At 43.3% G+C, this 8,536-nt stretch overlaps 1 long non-coding RNA gene across 5 annotated transcripts; it reads left to right on the forward strand.

Moving 5' to 3' along the window:
- Positions 1-620: 620 nt before the first annotated feature.
- LOC119322853 lies at positions 621-7,609 on the forward strand. 5 transcript variants are annotated; one of them, XR_005155889.1, is made up of 5 exons: positions 621-992; positions 1,118-1,653; positions 1,742-1,838; positions 6,610-6,648; positions 7,358-7,609. It is a non-coding gene; the product is annotated as an uncharacterized LOC119322853 (long non-coding RNA). The 5 variants fall into 5 exon arrangements; XR_005155890.1 differs by having other exon boundaries at positions 1,118-1,343; positions 1,573-1,838; XR_005155892.1 differs by having other exon boundaries at positions 1,118-1,343; positions 1,582-1,838.
- Positions 7,610-8,536: the final 927 nt, after the last annotated feature.

Below are 8,536 nucleotides of genomic sequence, written 5' to 3' on the forward strand. Positions count from 1 at the left end.
AGGATATACTACACCACAACCCTTGATTGGGGGCAATTAACAGCCGACAGAAATACCATCATAAAGGCAAAACCATCTTCCGGGGATTATTGTACTGCCGGCAGAAGTATCCAATGGCAAATAAACTGCCGGTAGAACTCAAACAATAAGGGAATTCAAACTGCCAGCACAGATACCCATTTCCAAGGACACAATATTTGTTGGCACACCTAAACAATGGCATATTATCTGCCGGGGACTTCTTGTGGGGCCAAACCAAAATAATACGTATTGGCGCCGGCTAGCACGGGACAGTGCGCGAGATGCGAAAATCGTCACTTCAAATAAGCCACAGTGGTGAGTAACATACACTAGTAACATACACATATCCTTAGACTATGTTACTACCTTCATAGTGAGTGGTAACATAAGTGTGGTAACATGCAAAGATTCATTTATTAGGTTATATACTCAAATTGCATTGGAACATGTGATATTACAGTAACTAGCTAAGTTATTATAACTACCTCTCTCATTAACTCGTTGCCACATAAGCAAATTTGTTGAGTTGGACTCGATTTTACTGCTGAAATTACTCCCACTGTGGCTAGTCTAAGCTAAATCCCCAAACTCAACTCAGACGGAAATCCCCAAATCGACCACACCCTAACATAGCCTCCTCCCCGAGCCGCCGCCGCCGCACCCCACCCTGCGCGGCTGCCGACCGCCCTCCGCCACACTCCAGTGCCAGCTTCCTCCCCGACCACGCGCCGACCACCGTCTGCCACACCTAGTGCCACTCCTCCCGGACCATGCCGCCGAGCATCCTCTGCCGCCCCGACCACCATTCGTCGGACCTCCAGCAACGCCCAAGCAGCCAAGCCTCCTCCACGCGTCCTCCGCCAGGCTCCTCTAGGCTCGAGTTGCTCAAGTGTTTCAGCAGAAGGATCTGTTCGAGTGAGGATGTCCACAAGGATGACGTCTAACTTCCACCAGATCTGGCATGGAACGAGGTAATACAGTTAGGTTTAGTTTTGATTTGGCTGTCTTACCTCCCCGTACAGCAGTCTTGGCCTCTTCCCCATCCGCCCTCGCTGTAGCACATGGCTGTCAACATTGTATTCTCCTCGGCTTGCAGGATCCCCAAGTGACTCGCAGATGCGAAGGAAAATTGAGCAAGGTTCTGCCTCCCATGGTTGAGCAGTCATAAGGGTTATGTTGTCTCTCCATGTTGCTGGCATATGAGCCCAACTAATATTTGCTTCCTGTGATCTAGGGAAGGATAAGATTGATGTTTCCTACCTGCCATACTCATCTATTTCGTCTTTCAGTTGACATGCCTACTGTACGAATTACAGTCTTTGGTACATTCACTTATCCCTTCGAATTTGACAAGCATGGAAGAATCTGAATATCACAAGTTATGATTTCTTTGTTTCCTAATCATCCCTCTCCCGTTATTATTTAGCATTGGCTAACTGACTGCGGTGTTTATGCTTATATCCTTCGGTTATAGTTTATAACAAACCAAATTAAGGATTTTGTGTTCATCTCTGAAAATTCATAATGATGTTTGGTATTTAATCTTTCAAGGAAATGCAGCAAAGCTGTTGTACTAGGAAGATTATCCTGACATGGAGTTTTTTAGGAACAGGAGAGTCGCACACATCTAAAGTATAGAAATTTATTCTTAATGTGCTAGGCTTAATGCAACTAAGATAAATGTTCAACAAGGCTTATTGATCTGTTAAATTGTTCTCAGTTTCAGATGTCAATACAAGAAAGGTAACCTTGTGTTAGATCTTCAATCCAAGGGAGAAATTGGAGCATCGGGACATTTAAACTGAACCTAAATTAAGGTAATAATATATGTGAAGTATGTTATTTTCTGTTGTTCTAAAGCCCCAATGTTTTGGTTCATTTTAGAAAAACAGGGGCCACTCCCAGGTTCCATTTTGATTGAAATGAAACTGCATACATAGTTAACACCATTGAGACAGACAGAGTAGCTAACCACTTATAAGGTTTCCCAGAAAAGAATGATGAAATAAAAGGGGACACCATCGAGACACACTGAGTAGCTAACTCGGAAGTCTTGTGCATGGAAGAAAATTGGGATATTTGCTAATTCTGTACTAGTCAAAACGTATGTGTAGATATTCTGATCATTCTGGTTCATATCCTACTTAATTAAGGTCTTCTTTTATAAGCCTTTGCCTTGCGCAAATGATATGATTACTAGCAAAAGGGCCCGTGCGTTGCAACGGGGTAACAAAACTATGTGTTGACCACATATTACAATGAGTATTGCTAAAAAAACTCAGTACAATGAGTGTTGAGTGCATGAAGATTTTGACTGTCTCGCGTCTACTAATTCTAGCATTGTACATTCTTCTATGAAGAAAATGTAACCATCTAGATGAACACACTGCTAGCTCTAGTTATCAATGGAGTGGCACTGTCCATCAATTTTATTTCATTCTGTTAAACATGAAGATATTTGTTTGACCTTGATTGTCATGAAGAAGAAATAAAAACATTATTATGCTTCTCAATAGCTAGTCATCATCTATGTTTTTCTAAATTATCATCTTTGTAGCTACAGACCACTGCAGAGGCAATCTCTGAATTTATTGGACACCATACCAGGCAATAATCTTAAGAAGCAAGAGACACAAGTTATATGTGCGAACGGGTAATAAATGCATAAGAAACCAAACCAATATAGGAGTATTAGTCTATGGATCTACATCCTTTTTGTATAGTAATGACATGGTTATTGATCCAATTGCCAAAAATGTACCATCTACATGCTTGAGCAGTAATCATTAGTATGTGCTGCCGAGGAAGACCGTACAGTGTTGCTAATTCAAAAAATAACCATACAAAGACCATGCTATCATTTTCCAGTATATATACAGTACCAAATCCATAATGTCTAGTCTTGGCCAACCTAGCTCATTTCAAGCCATTATTGCTGGTGTTGAGTTGATCTAACCTTGTAATAAGAGGGTTGTGCTTATTTAGCCAGCACTCAGTAGAAAGAGAAAAAATATGAAGGCATTGGTTCCTGAAACCTGACCGTTTGTCCTCCTGTGTTCTAACCGAACACCACTGCTTTGTTTTCTCCCCTGACCGAGTTGTTCGTGGGCGCGCGTGTGTGTAACCACCGGTGAGGGACTTATTGAGAGGGACAGCGGTAACACATGCGCTATGACATTCTGCAACCACCACACGAATTTAGTATCAACCATATAAAAAGTCCAACGACTAAGATTACATGCTTTAAAGGCATGCAAGGACTCCAGGAGCGGAAAGGGGTCAGGTCTGTGCCTTGTTCGGGACAACTCCATCAGTCTGAGCCTTCTTCAACAGTTGGGCGCCGAAGCTCTGGATGCTTAAGTGATTGGTAAGCCAGCCGTTTCTTCTTCATCTAGAAACATACGAGAAGGTTTGTTTCTGTTCATACAATTGGACTGAAGATTGGAAGAAGGAAAGAACGGGGAAACGAAACCTCAGTGGTGGGGAACGACGGCCAGCATGGGTCGAAGCGTCTCATCGACGCAACGGTGTCTATTTAGTTAAGAGAGGGTGGTGCGTCACTTACAGGGACTACAACAGGCTTACACCGGCCTGAAACACTTCATAAACTGAAAACTATACAAAGGAAAATGATAAAGTAGGATTAATAGAAAAGAAAAGGAGGGATAAAATCATAATCTTACAGATAGGTGACACAACATAGTGCTCCAACCTCTAAGGATGCCTTTCTTAATTTCATTTGAATACCTGTTGGACTACAACATAAGATCATCAACAATCTTGCTAGCAGTAATGTGCAATTCCTCAAAAACATCCTGGAAGAGCTTGGAGTTTCCGCGCTTCCGTATATTCCAGGGTACCTAGCAATTTTGACACAACGAAGCAATTCAGAAAATTCAGACCCAAAGAAGCAGTTTAGCAGTTTAGTAAACTGAATAATTCTTAGACCGTTCGACAATTCAGCAAATTCAGACCCAAAGAAGCAGTTCAGCAGTTCAGTAAACTGAATAATTATTAGACCGTTCAGAAAAACTAAGATCTTTGAATGCTATACCATTTAACCTAGCAATCCATTTGAAATGTATAAGCATGTGCAATAATCACTGCTATTCACTTCCTCATGTAAGAAATCAAATCGAAGCATGACACCATTAGGAAGAAAAGCACACATATTAGGCATTGACGGGAAAGTTTAGCAATAAAAGGTAATCTCCACTGCTCTTATTCTCTTGACTTGATCAGCAGATCGAAAGGAGTTGGAGAAGGCACAGTGCCCCATCTTCCACTTGAACGACATATGCGCAGAAAAACACCTTGATGACTTGTCCTTTGTGAGTGCTTGTTAATTCTGCTGCTCGAAACATAAACGCATGAAACTCATGCACATCTAGCTACCTCTTGTTGAAGGAGTGATCTGGTGAACCAGTTCCTATCCAAAGCAACACACACACAGCCCGACGAACCACACGTCGCTGTAGCACGACCACCAGCGGCGAGGAGCAGAGCACCAGCTCACGATGGGAACTCATCATCTGGATGCCCGGTGACACCCCCAATCCCCACCCAACTACCTGGATCGACCGGGTTGACGCAGGTAAGCAGGAGATCGCGGGACTGCAGCCTCACGATATAGAGCAGAACAAAGATAACTGAAACGAACACATTAAAATTCTACTGTAATGAACTGCACAGGAGACTGACAGCGGAACTTGTAAGTTCTGAATTGCACTTGACGCAGGCAAAATTTTACAACCCGGATGCAAACATCATCCAGAGAACCTAAGCTCAAAGAGAAGAAAGAACTGCGCTGAACTGTATTTTTGCACATAAAAAATCTTAAACAAAAAAGCAAAAACTTTGAACTCCATGGCAGAGGAATCCATAGAGCAGAGCACCACACTACGGTCTTCCTGGGGCGTCACCGCCAGCGCTGTTGCTCCTCTCGCACTCTCGGGTCCATGAGACCCCTTCCAGCCTCATGGTCGCCATGGGCGCCATGGTCGGCGACACAGAGAAAATAGGGGAGGGTATGGTCATGGGGGATGGGGACCAGCATCGAGAAGGCACACGACGGGATGGACACGGTGAACTGCATGGCTTCGCCACCCCGTACTGCATGCCGCGGGGCGGCTAGGAACCTCACAGGGAGATGAGGAAGGGAAGGTCGGCAGAGAGCAGGCACAAGTGTGCTCACAGTCGATCTTGACGCAGATGAGTGGAAAGAGGGAGCGTGGCGGCTGGGGCTCGTCGGGCCCTAAGCTGGAAGGGAGGGTAGTGGAGGCAATCAGTCGTGGGGGAGGAGGGGAGTAGTTGCCGGCCTGGATCCATCACGGGCGGCGCTTTGGGGGCGGTGGGAGATTGAGGGAAGCCCAGCCGAGGGCAATGAGAGGTGGCGGCCGCCAGATATAGCTCGTGGCGAGAGCTCTGGAGGTGGGAGTGAGTAGCCAGGGCATAGAAGGTGTGGTTCGGCGGGAGTTTTGTGGAGTGGTGGCGCGACGCGGTGAGGAGGCAGCCGGCGGCGCGGGGGAGCGCTGCGAGGCAGAGCGTGGCTGTGTTATTTCCCCCCGTACCGGTTCGATTTGGATTGCAGATTGAATATAAACAATCACAGGGGCTTTTCGCAAAAGATCCGTGAACCAGGTCTGACGGACGGACGAACATGCTATTAGTACCACCTCGTTTATATTACGATTTTGTCTATACGAATCGTAAAAGCGTATTATGACATGAGAAAAAGCGTATTGTGACGGTGAACCCGACAAAGTCAATCCGTGCTTCATTATTAGGGAAAGATTTAACAACTTGGTTTCATGGCGTTGGATCTCATGTGAATAAACTATATATCGAAGTGTTTGCTGTTCTTTGCTTCACTAGATATCAAAGTATAAACAACAAGCTCGTATACAATATGTCAAAGTATAATCAAATAACAAGCTCTTGTTCTTTGCTTAATAATGATAAGAGCTTTACAAGTAACAAGCTCCAGTACAAAGATGTCGAAGTTTTAATATAAATTGTACCAACTTATAATGGTGGATTCTAATTATAGTGAACCAGATAAGCGGCCTTCGGTGACATTTTGAGCTCTTGTCTGTTGTCTTTAACTGCCATTGCGTAGCAGCCAACAATGTGAATTTATGATGGTTATTTAGTTTATTTGATTGTACACTCTGCATAGCTTTCCTCATTAATTCAATTTTTCACAAAATTTGGAAGGCTATTGTATTGCTGCGTAAACTGGAGCAAGGCCTTATCATTTCCATCTGACAAAACATCCTGAATGTCTTGTCTAGTTCTTCCACTCTAACAAGGCCATACATAACGGTGTTGTAAGATGAAAGTCCGGACATGATTTAGCTTTTAAATTACAGTATACTGCTCTTACTGTGTTGTAAGATTGAAGGTCGAAGATACTACACTTCGGTACAGATCTATATCATTATTTGGGAAGTAAACTTTTAATCTGCAGTAGAGTTGTATCTAGTAAACTTTGAAATTTCTTGATTAATGTTTTGTATCTATCACTGCAATGGTTACACGTTGATCCTTACTTGCAATCTAATTTGCATGTTGGTGTCTGTTCTTCAGGAATCATGATACTACTTTATGGTCTGACTGGTGAAAGAGGTATTTTGTACGGTTCTCTTGTGTCCTACTTGTCTTTTTCTCTCTATATAAAGTAGCATTGAAAATGTCCTTGTATTTCGGTTGACATCGCATGATATATGCCTGTAAGAAAGCTCTGTATGTTCTTTTGAGTTAAACCTAACACCAAACATTTTAGTTTCTATACTTCTGTCAGTTAATGCTTGAAAAACGTTTGAATTTTATTTGTTGTACTAGTTGCCTTTGTGTGCTCATACAAAAATACTAGATCCTACGATGTCAAAAATTCATACAGGTTGTGGATGGCACTTCCTTTTTCTTGAATGTTGTTCCTATTTTGTCTTCTGTGCAGTTTTTTCAAACAGAGTTCGATGAGTCTTCACTTTCATAAAACTAAACTTAATGTCAGAGGCAATCTCACCGTGCCATTATGCGTTTAATTATTTGTCCAGACCTGAAACTGTTTTCATGGTTTCCAGGAAGGGCAACTAGATGTGCTTAATTCATGTGCCCAGGCTTGAAACTGCGGACATTTTTAAGCTTCTTATTAAATCAAATATTCACTTGATGCCTTGAAGGGAAATTTGTTGAGAAATTTTCTTGATGTAGCCGTTTTTCTTATAAAAGTTGGGGTGGTGCACTTTTGTAGATTCTGAGTATCGTAATAAATGTAATGGATAGAATGTTTTTTAATACTACATGACTTGACATTTTGCCTTTTCCTGTCCAGGTTGAAAATGTTCCTGTAAGATTCGTCAAGGCACCTTGCCTTAACCATATGCCCTGAGCTCACACAGAACTTACAGGCTTTATTCTTTGTGTTTGTTACATCTTGTACTGCTCAAATGTCTAGAAACTATAGATGCTAAATTATGAGGGAAGTCTTCATGTGTAATCAATGAATTGCATACATTGTAAAATGTTTGATGATCAAACTTTATAATATATATGCGATGTGCATCTGCATAATCCTTTTGCTTTATTTGAATGGATGTGTCATCTTTTGAATCGGGGTGTGTATGTAAATGTGAAATAAATGTAATACCAGATTGTAATAGCCTTATTAATTGGGATACTTGGCACCACTGGCCCATCATCTGCCAGGAAACCTATTGATTGCTGGCAAAAAAATATCTGCCGAGAGAAGTTTGAACATGATGGCATAAAAACTGCCGGCACATCCCTATTTGTCGGGAATTACAATCTCCGGCAGCCGTTCTCGTGGCGGTCCTATCTGCCGGGAGAAAAACATTCCCGACAGTCTGATTGCCCTTGTAAGTGCCTTATCCTGGCAGTTTTCCTGCCCTTACAACCGTGTTGTGGTGTAGTGACAGCGAACTCGTTTACTTAACAAATATTGAGGCATCCCACCTCTGCATGGACATATACATGCACGAGTCCTTGGCAAGGTTTATCTTTTTCATTAATATATGCTGATCAAACAAGTACAGACCTCACAGGACACAAACATGGATTCAAGAGATTACATTATTTGAACTAAAATTTGGCAAATGCCTACAGATTTAAGATTGAAAAAAGATAAGTGCCCCGTAAACTCCTCTCCTTGTCCCTCTTATCCCAGGTAGTGCGGTAAGAAGAGAAGGGGACAGGACCAGCGCCCAAGCAGGAGCCCACCCCGGTCCCGTCATAGCCTATCGGGCGTAGCCTGACAAGATCTTTGGCAAGGCTGTGAAGGAGGAGGGCGGAAGGAGCAGCTCGATGGTGCCCTGCTCACCACCTCCGGGACCTGTCAGAAGCCCCAACGCAAGCTCCGGCGGGGAGGGTCGTTGTAGCTCACCTGGAAGACTGCTGGAGGAGGCGAACGCACCAAGAGAGCGGCCCCCTTCCCGGCGACTGGGAGGCCGGTGATGATGGTGCCAGGGAGGGGAGGGGAAGAATGGGAAGACGA

The sequence above is a fragment of the Triticum dicoccoides genome, chromosome 6B (assembly GCF_002162155.2).
Source record: "Triticum dicoccoides isolate Atlit2015 ecotype Zavitan chromosome 6B, WEW_v2.0, whole genome shotgun sequence".
Classification (NCBI taxonomy): domain Eukaryota; kingdom Viridiplantae; phylum Streptophyta; class Magnoliopsida; order Poales; family Poaceae; genus Triticum; species Triticum dicoccoides.